The 16894-nt window shown below is 38.3% G+C and overlaps 1 protein-coding gene across 3 annotated transcripts in view; it reads left to right on the top strand.

Annotated features, from left to right (window-relative positions):
* Nucleotides 1-16477: 16477 nt before the first annotated feature.
* Nucleotides 16478-16894, top strand: part of ppp2r3a (protein phosphatase 2, regulatory subunit B'', alpha) — a 123298-nt gene continuing 122881 nt past the window's right edge. For all 3 annotated transcript variants that reach the window (XM_030127330.1, XM_030127329.1, XM_030127327.1), the window contains exon 1: nt 16478-16696. The gene's annotated coding sequence lies outside the window, so the exon portion shown is untranslated. The remainder of the gene's footprint in view (nt 16697-16894) is intronic.

Raw genomic sequence — 16894 nt, 5'->3', positions numbered from 1 at the left:
ACGACGGTCTAATGCATTTGTGTTTCAGTGCAGATTCAATGAGTGGTATGATTTATTTGAAGAAGAAGAAGTTTTCCACAAAATCTAAGATAACTGATTCTGTTTTGAGCAGCAAACACAAAAAAATAATGATATTTTTTATCTGTTTCAAAATGACTCAAACATCTGTGATAGAAATGTGATCATTTATTGGATGGTCAGAAGTGGCAAAGATACACGAGAAGTACAGTGTGAAAATAGACTTGAGATCTCTTTTACAATTCTCTTTTTTCTTTATAACAATCAAGAGAATGAAACAGGAACATAAAAAAATCACTGGCATGTTTTTCTTTTCTCATATGTTTTATGTGGTTTTCATCTTGTTACATATATGATCTTTTGTATGCGTTCTTTTCCCTTCTGTTTAGACTGAGATCAATGTTGATGTTGGGAAGACACACGTGTAAAACATTCAGAACTAATAATCAATAATTCCTCTTAAGTGCATAAAAATCAAACCAACAAGCCTGTTTAGAAAGTGCAGAATAGGAACTGCAGATTTTTTTTTTTTAACTGTATGGAGTAAAAGGAAAAACTTACAACTCAAGTAAAGTACAGATATCTGGAAACTTTACTTAAGTACAGTGATAAAGTATTTGTACTTGTTACCCAGGCTGATGGATATTTGTGAACACATGCTGATTATTGTGCTACAAATAATACTATGATCGATGTGGCTGCAATCACTCTTACATCATAAGACGACGCTTTTGTTCCTCTTTCTGCAGAAAAGGCAGGAGTGTGAAACACAACTGTTAATGAGGAACTCTAACATCTCAGAACCTGATTTCACAGTCAGTTGTGGATATATGTAAGGTGTTTTTCATTGTAGCTGTACATGTCAAACACAATATGCAATAATATCCTTTGCAAAGTCAAGATCTTCAGCGTCAGTGTCATATTTCCAAAGCTGTTGATGTTATTTACACAACTGTTTTCTTTACACTTCTTCTTTGTTTTACATGTTTGTTTTCTTTTCATATTGCCGTATGAAAATAAAGGTATCTTATTTTAAGTCTATTCTACTGAGTCTGTTCTGAGTCATAGTGTAAGAGGTCACTTCCAGCAATATGTTAAACAGATTTTCCAAATGTCATCTACTGTATTAAATGCCCACACATAACATGGCCGGCAGCAAAGACAGACTCTGACTAATGTTTTCATCGGGAATGAATTAAAGTCTCATCTACTGTGTTTACGCTGAAACAAATGCACTCTGACATGGATCTGGCCATTGATGGAAAGACAGAAGGACAAATTGATTCAGTAGTTGTTCAGGTTGGAAATGGTTTCATCTGCCCTTTATCACTCATTTCTCAAATCCTTTCCTGTTTTTTTTTTTTTTTTTTTTTTCCTGCCCCCTTCAGAAAATCTTTCCAACTCCATCTCAGAGCCAGCTCATATCTGCCGGCCGTCAGACTCAAGTTTTCCGTGGGTTTTCTGGGGATCCTGGGCTTCAAAAGATGGATGATAGAGGAAGCTAACGCGTTAGTTTGTCCGTCCCACAGTTTGGAAAAAGCCTTGGCCTGGCAGCCGGCCTGGGCACAGAGAGGCCAAAGGTCAAGTGTCAAATGGGGACTGATGTGGAAAGCTGCATGCCGCAGCCCTAACCTTTGACCTGGTGGTATATGTGGACAGTGCAGTACTGTTCCACTTTGGAGAGAAGCAGTCGTCGAACTACACACACACTCTCAACATCTTCAATGAAAACACTGCAACAAAGGCGACAGAAAAGTGTTTCCACTGATCTGCAAACCACCCATATGTCTAATTTCAGCTTTTGTGAACCAGAAATGTGGTTGTGGCTACACTTGTGGCATCGTGGCCTTGCTTTATGTTGATGTCTTTTCTTTCAGCTCATTTTCTTTCTGTCTATCTCTTAAGAGTGGACAGACAAGGTTAACATGTAAAGTTTAACATACACCTTTTCATTCCTTTAAAAATCTCATAACAGTGCCAGGTAATAGACTGGCCCCTGCAAATTAGCATAGCAAAAGACAAGTCTAATAAAAGTCTGATAAAATGTCTATAATGTATCAATAAACATTCAACACAACTTAAATAATTAAAATCATTTACTATTTGTGTCTCCTTATGTGCAAAACATTCTTTTTATGTGTAACTTCTGAATGAAGGATTTACTGCTTTAGGCAGGAGGTGGTTGAGGTGTTGGGTCAAAAATAGAAAATCCAGGATTTTACCACCAGAGCTGCCACTGGAGTTGGAAACCCAACGCTTAGTTTATTTTTGGGTGATAAAATCACTTTGGTCAGAGTAAGGAAAGATCAGGATTTGAGTGAAATATGGTGCATTGTAAGTCACTTTACATCACATCTTTATAGACTTTATTTATTTAACCAGAAAAAAACCTCAGTGAGATTAAAATCTCTTTTTCATGAGTGTCCTGGCCAACACAGCAGCAGCAGCAGCAGCAGCAGCAGAAGTTACAAAAAGTAGAAATCACAGCCATACATCCACACTAAAAATATACATAAAACACGATAAAAGTCAGTTCTAAACCAATGCATGGTGTTTTTCCCAAACCCAAACTAAGTGCTACTATGAAATTAGAGTTATTTATTTGACATGGACGGAACAGTAGTAGTGGAACTGCAATGTTAATGATGCACAAGTATCAGATACACTGGATTAACCGCTTGTAGTGGAATACTTTTATTTAAAAAGAAAAAAAAGAAAGGAAAGGTCAGGAATTTAGAAATACAATACATACAATACAGGTTATGAAAATTCCTTGTCTATGCAGAAATTTTAGATGTGAGAACAGTGTCATTTCTTTTTTTCCCATTATTAAACACCTCTATTAAAAACATTAAATCCATGTTGTATTTTCAACCCTGTTGCTAAGCAGTTCCACTGTTTGACTTTTTCTGCTTACTTAAACCTGTGTACCTGTTGGTGTCATGAAATTCATTTACACCTCACATCAAAGCTTCAGTATGTGTGGGTGGGTGTGTGGGTGGGAGGGGGGTTAAATACATGATCGACACTTCTAATTAAATGTGATTGATTGAAATTTGATTAATTACAGATCACAGTTAAGAAATACAACAAACACTGCGATGTGGTTCATTGTAAATGCACTGGGTTTGACCCCCAGTTGGATAAGATAAGATAAGATAAATCTTTTTTGTCATTGCACTAACATGCTATGTACACAATAAAAATTGCAGCACTGCCCCAGATGATGCAAAAGAGAAAGCATGCAAAAACAAGAAAAGCACTCGGAGAGCACAGACCTCCGCCGATCACCACCAAAATATCAACATTTCCTGAAAATTCCCTGAAAATCCGTCCATAACTTTTTCAGTTATCTTGCTAACAAACAAACAAACACGCACGCACATATGCAAACACACAAAGCAAAGTGATCACAATACCTAATAAAGGTAATAAAAACACACACAACAATAAAAACAGGGCAAAATATAAACTGAATAAAATTTACAAAATGTGCAAAAACATGGATATGTGCAAGATAAATAAATAAATAAATAAATAAATAGAAGTCTATTGCTGATGGCCCACTGTTAAAAAGAAAATCAGTTAATCAAGTGTGGACTCAGTCCCCTGTGTTTCAGTGGCAGATCTTTGCACCTAATGTGTTCTATGTGCTAATGCTAATGCTAATGCTAGGTACAGTGTGTATGTATTAACGTGTGTAAAATGACCACATTTCCCTGTGGTGATAATAAAGCGAGTTAGCCTGAACCTTTACTGACAGTAAACGGCATCAGGACGTGTATGTTTTTGTCAGCTTTCTGATTTGGACAGAGAGGAAAGAGATGCATTTCCACATGTGTTTTTTTCCCTGTAATCCACCTCCACCTCCAGAGCACGGATTAACGCAGCAGCAATGATTAAACACACATGCATGCAGACGGACATGCATGCATGCATGACCTCCCACTTCCTCCCTCGCATACTCAGCCGACGCCCCGTGAGCGTCCCTCTCTGGTCTTAATGGAATCCTGATGTTCTGTTAACCAAACCCCCACCGCCCCGGTTCCCTTCGGCCAGGGCTGAGGCTGTTAAAAATGTGGTTTCGCACTCTTCCCCTCGTCCTCAGCTGCTGCAGAGGGACACTGACAAGAGGCAGCTGTTGCGGCGGTGAGAGGTGTGAGTGATGCAGTAGGCAGCAACTAGAGAAGATGCACAGGCAGACACTTAGACAGATGGAGAGGGTCACCTCCACAACGCACATCCACATGATGAATACGAGACATTTTATCTGCAATAAGTCTGCGGTTGTGGCTTGTGGGGTTTCTTTCAGTAAATCTGTAGCTTCAGACATGACGAGAGGCTGAGACCATTTTGGACAGAGAAGCTGCTGGGGAGGCAAGGTTATTATCGTTAACGAAAACTAACGAAATGACGAAAACTAGAATTGTAAAAACATTTTCGTTAACTGAAATAAATAAAAACTATAATTAAAAGAAAAAACGATAACTAACTGAAACTGTATTGTGTGCTTATCAAACTAAAACTTATAAAAATTATGGATAAAATTCCTTTTGTTTTCGTCAATGTAGTATTGATACAAAATCGATTTTTTTGCGTTCTAGCAATTGTAGCTGGCGGCACCGTACGAGACTTTACGATCCATCGCTTCTTGTCACTTGTCGTTTAGAGTCATCTTCTCATCTTCTCTGCCTGGAAACATGCAGACTAAAGTTGGGAGAAAGCAGCAGAGTCCTGTCTGGGATTTATTTGAATACAACAGCGAAGAAGATAAAAGCTACGACAAAACTAAAATTAACCCTTTCATGCATGAATTATGAGAACCTTAGTTGAGGTTTGTTTTTTTGTTTTTTTGAGTGTTTTTATTCCTCCTTAGGCATGAAAAAAACAATGAGACTAAGGTTTTTTTTTTCATGGAGTTACAAAAATGTCCACTCAGCTACACCATGAATTTTATCCTTGAAGGAAAGAAACATGTATTTAAAACCCAATATCATAAAGTGATATGAAAACAGTGAAATGAAACCATGTTTAATGCAGCTAATCTGATGTTTTCTCACATTTTAACATATTCTAATACTAGTTATTACTCACTTTATGGAGATAATATGCAAAAAATAACAATTAACAATTGATTTCCACTCAAGAACCAATCAAGAACAGCAAAGTTACGGTAATGGTATGAATTGCAGTTTATGAGATGATGCATAAGTGTCCACTGTGTTGGCTGATATGGAACTAAAACAACTAAACCCATGAATATACAAGAGAACAGCTGTAGTGACCACTATGCATGAAAGGGTTAATACTAAAACTAAGCTAAAACTAAGCATTTAGAAAAAAACATGAAAACTAATAAAAACTAGCAAACCTGCTCTAAAAACGAATTAAAACCAACTGAATTAGAGGGGGAAAAAATCAAAACTAAATAAAACTAAACTATAATGAAAAATCCAAAACTATTATAACCTTGCGGGGAGGACCCTGAGATGTTGTCGATGAGAATGAAACTAAGTCTGAACACAAGTCGAGGATCCCAGCCGGAAGACAGGAAGAGGGTCTGGTAGAAGGGAGCCAGTTTAGACAGCTGGTGTCATGTAACGCTCTAATAAAACTCTTCCCGTTTTGCTAACATTTCCCTGTGGAGACAAAAGCAGACACACACGAAAATACAGATGCACAGTTGGACGAGCTTGTTAGTAAAGTAAACAACACATATGTGAGAAAGCGGGCACACCTTATAAAAAGGATGTGCAGTCAAGGGTTTTATTAATTGGGGCTTAGTAATAGGCTGTGTGCCAGAAACAGCCCAGGACAGCTGAACTACGGTGTATGTGTGTATGTGTGTGTGTGACAGTGTGTATGTGTGTGTGACCTTGTTGTCCTTGGCTCTATATGTGAGGCTGTATTTCTGGCATCCTTTCAGCAGTAGCTCAGATCCAGGTGCCTTGTCCTAAAGGCAGGAGCTCATGTACACTGTAGATACATGTATGTATGAGTGGTGCATGTATGTTGGTGTGTGAGGTGCTGAGTGATACTCCCTGTTGCATTTTGTCAACATGTGTCAGCGCCTTCATTTGCTTCTTTTTCTCTTCATTGCTCCTACCATCCCTGCTCTGTCTCATATTCTGTGCTGAGCTGCTCCAGTTTGGGACGGCAAGGAGTTAAAACCTACACGTCTGCTATTTCTTCCACTTGCAAAGATTTGTTAGCAGCACATTGAAAGAAAGCCTCCAGCTGCTTGTTTTTAACGAAAAATTCACAAAATTCAATTATGACAAAAATAGACTGAAACTTTTGAAGCAGATTTTCTCTCCACATTTCACTTAAAGTTTTACGCCTTACATTAGATCACAGGTGTCAAACATGTGGCCCAGGGGCAAATCCGGCCCGCCAAAGGGTCCAATCCGGCCCTCTGGATGAATTTGTGAAATGCAAAAATTACACTGAAGATATTAACAATCAATGGTGTTAAAATCATTTTAATTCGGGTTCCACATACAGACACATACAGTTTAATTAGATTTCCACTGGGTCAGAACCAGTAAAATATGATCATAATAACCTATAAATAATGACAACCCCAAATTTCCTCTTTGTTTTTTTGGTGTGAAGAAGTAAACTTACGTGCAAATGTTTACATTACCAAACTATACTTTTATAAAAAATGTGAATAACCTGAATATGAATAAATGGAAATGTCTTAAGAAAAGTAAATGCAATTTTACCAATATTCTGCCTGTTACTAAATGTTTCGTGCGACTGTAATGCACATGTGTAAATGATAAACTGATAAACCTAGGCAGAATATTGTTAAAATTGCACTCGTTTTTCTTAAGACAATTCCAGTTGTTCATGTTATTCAGATTTTTAAGGAAACTTTGTAGATGTAAACCTGATCATAATAAAATGTTACTTTTTTCACTGTTAGTATTTTACTGGTCTGGCCCACTGCAGATCAAACTGGGCTGAATCTGACCCCTGAACTGAAATGAGTTTGACACCCCTGGTTAGGGATGGGAATCGTTACGAATTTAATGATTCCGATTCCATTATCGATATTGCTTATCGATCCGATTCCTTATTGATTCTCTTATCGATTCTCATTGGGTGAGGGAATAAAAGAGTACTAACGGGCGTGTTTTCATTAACTGTCTTTCATATTTCCATCTCTGCACAGAAAATATAACATATACAGTATGTACAAATAATAATAACAGATGACGCCGGGCCAGTTGGGGGGGGGGGTACAGTGAAAGTGAAACTAAAGACTCTTTACTAATTCCTCTATTGCCGCATTTCTACTACATGGAACCGGTTCGACTCTGCTCGGCTTGTCTCCCGTTGTTGTGCACCTCATTTCCTTTCCCTTCTTACCTTCGGAAACTTGTATTTGAGGAGTTACGATGTTTGTTGCCCACAACGGAACCGGCCTGGTGTTCACTCTGCTGCTACATTCACAAGCGCTGCTAAGTAGACAATCAAATACGTGACATTCCTGTAAATGATTCACATGCTGTGGACAAATGTTTGAGGATATTGGAGGGATTCCACCCTTTTGAAGACATGGAAGCTTTGACAGTGTTCCAGTGGACCTGGTGTCGTCTTTTTAGACAGTTTCTGCCTCAACGTCACATTGGCCACATTCTGACCAAAACAATGCAGCGTACGTGTGATGTCATCACGCATGCACAACAAAGGCGGAATCGATAAACAGAATCGTTAAGCAGGCAGGCAAATGATTCCAAGGAATCGAGCTACTGGGAACCGGTTCTCAAAAAGAACCGGTTCTCAATTCCCATCCCTACCCCTCGTCTGTATTGTTGCTAATGTTACTTAATTAGAATGAACTGACATAATATAAATATAATTAGTTAAATGTAATATGAATAACGCCTCTTCTGTTAATGTGGATTCCATCTGAGTCACAACAGACTTTCTGTCAGCAGCAGTGATGAAAACAACTCCTATGATTACCGGTCACTTCATGAGGAAGTAAAAGGGATGGTTTTCCCCAATAATGAAAAAAACATATTTTCTTAATTCTTTCTATGGGTTATTCTCTGGATTTTTTGTTTTTGTGTTTGTTTGTTTTTTTTGCATTTTTGAAAAACAGCAGAACTATTAGAAAATGGTATAAGTATTAGGAGGATATGATTATAGTTACCTCCGCCAAGGAGGTTATGTTTGTGCTGGCGTGGGTTTGTCTGTCTGTCTGTGTGCAAGGTAACTCAAAAAGTTATGGACGGATTTGGATGAAAATTTCAGGAAATGTTGATACTGACACAAGGAACAAATGATGAAATTTTGGTGGTGATCGAGGGGAGGGGGGGGGGGGGGGGCACTGATCTGCCTTGGCGGAGGTCTGCGCTCTCTGAATGCTTTTCTAGTTATAATATAAAATAGCATTCATAATCATGTTTTCATTAGTGTACAATCAAAAATGAGAATCATTCTGTTTCTGTTATGTTTAAACAAGTCACTTATATATAAAGATGGACTATGTTATGTTCCCTCATCTTTTCCCTATTTTATACGTTGCATCCTGTGTTAAAACAGAATATCCTACTATATCTGAGTTAATACCAACCCAGAATGGCTCTGATGTGAGATTTTTGTTTTATTCACCGCCACCATAAGTGAGGGTGGAGAAGTACTCAGTTTGTTGTAATCTGCAACTTAACCACTAGGTGTCATCAAATATTATCTAATGAACCTTTAAGGTCAATCAGGAGCTTGTCTTCTGTCCATGTGGGAGTCAATCAGGATGATGTTTCTGGGTGCAGTAAACTAAATTAGATGCAGGGTAATAAAGCATCGTCTTCTGCTTTAATCAGGGACCTGTTATGTAAGTGGCTCTGAAATGTTTAGGTGACCTGCTGTTGTCCCTTCTCCACCCTCTGGTCGTCTTCCTGTGAATCTGGACCAGCTCCTCCTCGTCTTCCAAATTGAGCTTCAGTTTTATTTTTACACTTTGGACAGAACAAGGTAATGTATAGCATGTGCAAAAACACAGTCTCACAACTAAATAGACACAAACATGCAGTAGCTATACAACACACACACACACACACACACACATTTTCCTGCACACACACACACACACACACACAACATGTCATGTGATTCGTTCCTTGTGATAGTTGATGTTGTTATAGGAGACACATTCCAGTTGGATTTGGAGGGGCTCTTAGGTGTGTGTGTGTGTGTGTGTGTTTGTGTGTATCCAGAAGTGTGTGTGCAAAGAACTTGAGTACTTTAAATGAAATCCATCACAGGGTATCCATCAACTGGTCTTACTCTCACTCATCAGCGTCGTAACTTCACACCAGAGGCGACACAACCGCAGACTAAATCCTCTTTTAGATGCTTTTTCTGCTCATGGCTCATCTGTTACAACTGCGGTTTCAAGTCCACGATCGAGCGGCGCCAGCGTCCTCACAGTCACACAAGTCCTGTAAACCCCACCAGACCATGTGGATCTAATAGCAGCGGTCATTAAAAGTGTGACAGCAGAGGCGACAAGTCGTCACTTTTAGCCCAAAAAAGCTTGAGCAGAGCTTTGAGCAGTGCTGTCCAAGCTGAAGGCATGTGGGTGATACTGCCGTCCACCTGGCTAACCCAAAGAAAAAACCCTTATTGTCCACATTTATAAACTCAAACTGTATCATGATCTGCAGTCTCTGCTGTAGTCGACTACCTGGTATCCATAGAAACACAGAATCTGAGCGCTGAAGTCTTGCACTTCTCCAAATTAGTTGTGTGGCTAAACTGTACTTGCTGCCATGTGAACAGTGTGTTTCACATATTAATAATTCAAGCAGCCTGAGGCATAAAATCTTTTGAGGTCGTTACCCATATCATAACATTCAATGATTGTTATTTCCAAAAATGTGTCATATTATGGACCCCCCCCCCACAAAAAAAAAAAAAAAAAAAAAAAGGGTTCACTAAAGAGTTTAGGAATCTGCCAATGAGGGAGAAGACAGAAAGGGAATGACATGCAGCAAACAGCCTCAGTGATTGGGGCAAATTAATGGGTTTTAGAACTTTATACAATGCAAAGATGTTATATAGTATGAGATATATTAACCCTTTCATGCATGAATTATGAGAACCTTAATCAAAAATTTTTCCTGAGTATTTTTATTCCTTTTTAGGCATGAAAAAAAACAATGTGATTGAAGATTTTCTTCTGAAAAATAAACATAAAAAAATTAATAAAATAAAAATAATTTTAAAAATTTAAAAAATACATAAAAAAAAAAAAAAAAAGAAAAAAATAATCTTATGAACCTATTTTTCATGAAGTCGCAAAAATGTCCACTCAGCTGAACACCACACGTTTAATTTTTGACGCACAGAAACATGTATTTACAAATAAATTGTGTGAAAACTATGGGGAGGGCTTGTGGTTCTGGGGGTTTATGCTCAGGAGAGATCTACATAATGTTACCAATTCATGTCAGAAAAGATATGTAGTGTCTTAAAACTTTAATAAAAATGTGTAAAAAACAACAACAACAACAAAAAAAAATCAACGAAAAGAACAACAAAATCCATGAATATACAAGAGAACAGCTGTAGAATAGCTGTCCACTGTAGTGACCAGTATGTATGAAAGGGTTAAAATCTTAATGCACAGCACAACACTACACCATATGAAAAGTTCTTGAACAGCAGTGTTTGAGAGGCTCTGCTTAATTTCAAATTGGAAATGGGTTTGATTTTTTTAATCAATATGCCAGAATTTATGAACCTAAAATTTTAAATATTTTTTGGTATAGCTGAGCTGACATGTTGAACATCCTTTTGGAACAGTTGGATAAAAACACAAGTCTGATTTAAAGGTTCAATGTGGAAGATTTACTGGGATTCTGATTGTAGGAAATGGAATAGAATATTCATTATCTTTTCAATAGTCTATGTTCACATATGTTTTTGTTACCTTTGAATCATCAATAGTCCACTTATAACTTAACCCTTACTAAAAAAGCCAAGAATAGACACAAGAACTAGCTCTAATAAGAGACTTCTGTATTTTTTCTTTCTTTTTGTGTTCACTTGGTTCCAACTTGCAAATTCAGAGCTAGACGACACTGAATATCACATAATAAATCTTAAAGTGTATTTTATGTTTATACTGTATTTAAGAAGTGCCATCTTGTCTCGTTGGAGCCAGAAGTGACCGTATTTGGGACAACAGGGGGGAGCTGTGAAAGTACAAGGGGAGATGGGTGTCCTAATGCTAGCTTACTGATGCAAGAATATGTCAAATTTGTAAGTCTAACTAATTAACCACAATTACAGTCAGACCGTCATGAAAAACCTTTTATTAACTCAACCAAACTGCTAAAAGTGAGTGACATCTCAGTCACACCTGTCAAAATCCAACATGGCAGACATCAAAACCTTTTATTCCACTTATCATCTTAATAACAGAACAATAATGTAAACGATGGAATATATAAACACTTATTAGATCCAAATATAGCAAATGAGAAGTTGAAAAAAAAACTGTTGATTTAGTATTTCTATAGACGTCTTTTGCCCTTTTCCACTGCTGGCATCAGGTCTTCTCTGGGGTGCCGAGAAGGGGGGTAAATGTGACAAATTCATGGGACCCAGCAGTTGTGGGAGGCCCATAGAGCAGTGGAGGGGGTCCAGTGGATACAGGCTAGAAGTTGTGAAAATGTCGTGGAAGATCCGCTGTATAAGTCAGACGTTGAAAGTATGTTGTTTCAGTTTCGCTTTCATGCTAGCATATGCCTTATATTTGCCATATATCGTGTTTTTCTTTGGACTCGTGTTTGCGTGTTTTGTTATTTGTGGGTATGTCTGCTTGTGATAAAGGCACCATATGCCGCGTTTCCACTACGTGGTACCGGCTCGGTTCGACTCGACTCGGCTTTTTTGCGTTTCCATTACGAAAAAAGGACCTGGAATCTGGTACCCGGTACTAGTTTTTTGGTATCACCTCTGCCAAGGTTCCAGAACTGGGGAACAGATACTAAAAGGTGATGTGTAAACACTGCAGACCACTGATTGGTCAGAGAGTCGTCTCGGTGACCCGCCGTTTTACAAAAAACAGATGCGGAAGTTGACAGTAAATATAGCGGTAGGTTAATTCACATGATGACAGCCAGTAAAACTACACCATCCAGTCAGGAGATTCAGTCTTTGGTGGCCAACGTAAAAATTCAGCATGAGTTTGACGAGACAACACGCAACGAGCGAGTTTATCAGCGACTCTCTGAGCAGATGACACAGGAGTAACGTGCCGCATCGCTATGACGACCAGGTACTGTAAAGTCAGTAGTAGCCTGTAATGGAAACGGTCTCCAGGAATAGGACCTGGTACCGAGTTGAGTCGAGCCGAGTCAAGTCAGGCCGGTTCCACGTAGTGGAAATGCGGCATAAGATACTGAATTTTATGAAAGGGTCCACAACATTTACCTTTCATGGGGCCTGCGATTGGTAGTGGGGCCCCTGGGTCATCTCACCCTGAGAGCAGTGATTAGGAGGGACTATAGGATATTATGTCTGGTCCTGCCTTCGCTGAGGTTGAAAATGAGTCAAAGTAATGCTCAATGTGTATTTGTTACACCACAATTGTCGCTGCATCAGTTCATGGTTGTGTCACCATGTTGCAACATCGAACATCTATCCAAGCTAGCAGGATATTTCTGAAAGCTTTGGAGAAAGGTTCCGCTTACGCTATATTGTGATAAACCGACCACAAATTTAAAGTGTAAACAACTATACTGTCCCCTATAAAATGTTAACATAATGTCAGAAACTATAATTTACAGTTTTAAGTGTCATGCTTCTTTGTTGTTGTATTACTCTGAGCTACAGTTGCACCAAAGACAATGATAGTTAACTATAGCAAGAACTAACCCTGCAATGGAAATTCAGTGCACTAGAGGCCAAACTGAGCAGATGTGTGCTTAAAACAGCACCAGAAAAAGCATATGTGATTTGGGTCTTTTCAGTTCCAACATCTAGTAGCTGTTGGTGGTGTTACACTTTAGGATCCTTCTATATTAGCTTCACTTTGGAGTCACAGTACTTGCCTCTTGTTTTTCAGCAAAAACTGCCCATAAATGTCCAAGAGCCAGCATCACAAATGTGAGTCTATGCTGTTACATCATCTTCTGTGTGAAAATATTGTGGTTTGTTGCATCAATTAAAAAAAAAAAAAATTCTTCTTTTTTGACATAAATAATTTATTGAGAAAATCAATATATAAAAAGCCTCTGTATATAGCATAAATATATGTTAGGTAAAAGTCTGAGATTGTTCAAATTGAGGTTAGTGAGCTGTATTTGTAACTGAAGTGTAGCTGCACTTTAAAGGCTATAGTTACAGTTGGAGCTGAAACGATTAGTCAATTAATCCTCTCGAATTGATTAAAAATAACAATTTGGTTACAATTTTCCTCAGTATTTGTCTTAGTAAGTTGTAAAAAAAAATGTGCTGAAGATTGTAGTACACATATTGTGTGTAGATGCCATTTGACTAGTTTGTTGTTGTTATTATATAAATATAGTATATATACTTCTATAGTGTTGTTATTGTTATTTCTAAATAGATATTTTTTTTATATATCCTTTTACTTTTATAATTTTTGTGGTTGTTGTTTCAGCTAATAAATAGTAAATAAAGGACAAGTTGTCATTTTCAGTCATGTCTTTTTCACATTTTTAGTTTTTTTTTTTTGCTTTTTCAAATAATCGTTTAATCCACAGGTGTCAAACATGCAGCCCGGGGGCCAAAACTGGCCCGCCAAAGGTTCCAATCTGGCCCGCAGGATGACTTTGCCAAGTGTAGAAGATATTAACAGTCAAGAGTGTTGAACTCGAAAATAACAGCATAATAACCTAGAAATAAAGACTCCAAATGTTCTTCCTGGTTTAATGTGGAAAAAAAAAAAAATGACGTTATGCCTATAAATAATGTTAACTCCAGTTTCTTCTCTTTGATTTATTACAAAGAACATTAAACTCTGATATCCTTTAACAATAAAACGTCAATAACTTAAACAAATATGAACAACCTGAAATGTCTAAAGAAAAATATGTGTAATTTTAACAATTTTCTGCCTGTTATGTGTCATGATAGATCTGATCTGTAATGCACATGTAGAAATCATAAGTTGAGGCAGAATATTGATCACATTTTTCTTCTCATTTTTCTTCAGAAATTTCAGTTTTTTTCAGGTTATTCACATCTTTTTTGTTTGGATCGTTTGTAAAATGTAAATGATTTCTTCATTTAATCTTATTTTTTGCATATAAAAAATTTATTTATAGGTTATTATGTTATTATTTTACTGGTCCGGGCCACTTCCGATCAAATTTAACTGAATGTGGCCCCTGAACTAAAATGAGTTTGACATCCCTGGTTTAATCGAATCGAAGTAAATAATCGACGGATGACAAAATAATCTATAGCTGCAGCTCTAGTTACACTGATCCACAAATGTCAGTGTTTTGGTGGATGTGTATGTGATTGTTACTCTCACCTGAGGTTGTGCGTGCAACAAAATGGGTTGTGAATGTAAAGGTTGCACTGATAAAAGCTTATGTTGGCCCACGACCACTCCGCTCGTCTAGGGAATGTTCTCTGGTGGTCCCAAAACCTTGCACAAGACAATCCAGGCTCTTTTCATTGGTCATTCCATGGTTGTGGAATGATCTACAAAGCACTACCAGAACAGGGGCGTCCCTGCATATCTTCAAGAAGCTCCTGAAGACCCAGCTCTTCCGAGAGCACCTCCTGTCCTAGCACTTTCAAACATTCCATTTTAAATGTATTATTATGGTTATTCTGTTGTTTTACTTGGTATTTTTATTTCACTGTTTTAATTGTACAGCTGTTTTTATGTCTTCTTGATCTATTCTTGTATTTTTAGTCTATAATTTTGCTTTCTAATCTTCTGTACAACACTGTTTTTAATTGTACAGCTGCTTTATGCTTTTAATCTATTCTTGTATTTTATTTTATTTATTTATTTATTTTTTAATTTTTGGTTTTCCCCTGTAAGTCGCTTTGTAAAAAAGCGTCTGCCAAATGCATAAATGTAAATTGGCTAAAATTTATGTAGGGGGTCAAATGAGTGGCCATTTTTGTCAAAAAAAAAAGTTGTAAGAAATGCATAGAACTGTGTTGAATAATGCAAATCCATTTGTGCACAGACTACTGATATTATTTGACAGTGGAAGCTATATTTTCAGAAATACTGGATTTGGAATAGCACGTGTATGTGAAAACTTTTGCTGGTGGACGGATGTGATATTACCAGTGATGATCTGGTCAGTACCAGTACTTGATTAGTAATAAACTTATATACTTTTGCTAATTCTCCTCTTCTTCATAAATGTTAGTATTGTGGATCTAAAACAATAACAGCTGACACAAAAACACAAAATGTGTCAGTGGACGGATGTGACACGGTTGTTCTGGATCCAATCATACTGATGCTCGGCAGCCATGTCACCGTTTACACTAATGATCCCTGTGCAAAAACTAGGATCAGAATTATTTATTGGATAGTTTATCATCAGACTAAAGAGGAAATAACAATATACATCTGTTATTTCTTTATAAAAATGCTTATTGTTAAAAAACTGTTGATTTAAAAAGTGACATGTGACATTCTTCATGTATGTATTGGCGTAACATAAGCAGGATGGATCAGCACCATACTCCAGATTGAACCTGTAAAAAGAAAACATGTGATATGTAGGATAGAATCTGGTAAGAAAAATTGGGGAATCTAAAAGAATAGAATATTTGTTTTTCAGGTAAATTCAGTTCAAACATAACTTGGCCATTTGTGACCTGAAAATATAGCATTAATTGTGCTGAAATTGGACATTTTTGAGCTGAAAACATAGTTACCTCCGCCAAGGAGGTTATGTTTTTGCCAGGGTTTGTTTGTTTGTCTGTCCGTTAGTGTGCAACATAACTCAAAAAGTTATGGACAGATTTGGATGAAATTTTCAGGGTTTGTTGGAAATGGGATAAGGAAGAAATGATTAAATTTTGGTGGTGATCGGGGGTGGGGGGGCCCACGGGGGGGGGGGGGGGGGGGGGGGGGGGGGGCGCGGCACTGATCAGCCTTGGCGGAGGTCTGCGCTCTCCGAGTGCTTCTAGTTCATGAGCATCAACATGTTGAACAGAACTGAAATCCTGTACATTTGCAGAACTGTCATTTACCAACACTAAGTTCCTTTGGGGATTCACTTACATTGATTTACTATGCACAAAGACAGAAATAAAACCTCTAAGTAAATTTTAGCCGAAATATAAACGTAAAGAGCGCGAGGCTGTCACTCCGCGCCCCCGCCCCGCCCCGCCGCTCTGTTAACGGGAACTCCCCCCTAAGTTCCCCGGTCCTCCTCGGCTCTCTGCTCATTCTCTCCATGAGCTGTCACACACACACACACACATACATACACACGGATATTCCCACACACACATACACACTCACACTCTTACACATACACGGAGTTACTGCATGTTGGAACAGACGTCCGCGAGGCTTCTGTGTGTCTCGCGCCCGTTCCCCGGTTAGAGAAAAAAGCGGCTATTTGGTTTCGCAGTCTGCGGCGAGCCTCGTCGTGACAGAGTTTGGAAGCGACTGAAGGACTGAAGAGGAGGGAAGAGGAAGGTAAGGAGACCGTGTGTCACAATGACCGTTTCGGCTCCAAACTTTACCGTGTGTCCGCCGTCGTCTTCGGCTTCCCCGTGTGTTGTGTGCCGCGTGCCGCAGTGTTAGTGATCAGAACCAGGGCGTGTTTAATTCAACTAGTCCTCTACGCGCACGCGCATGCACCCTCTCCGCGCGCGCGTGTGTCCCCCTTCCATA

Source organism: Sphaeramia orbicularis, chromosome 22 (genome assembly GCF_902148855.1).
Source record: "Sphaeramia orbicularis chromosome 22, fSphaOr1.1, whole genome shotgun sequence".
Taxonomy (NCBI): Eukaryota; Metazoa; Chordata; class Actinopteri; order Kurtiformes; family Apogonidae; genus Sphaeramia; species Sphaeramia orbicularis.
Note: the sequence above shows the minus strand (reverse complement) of the source record. Positions and strands in the feature narration are given on the sequence as shown.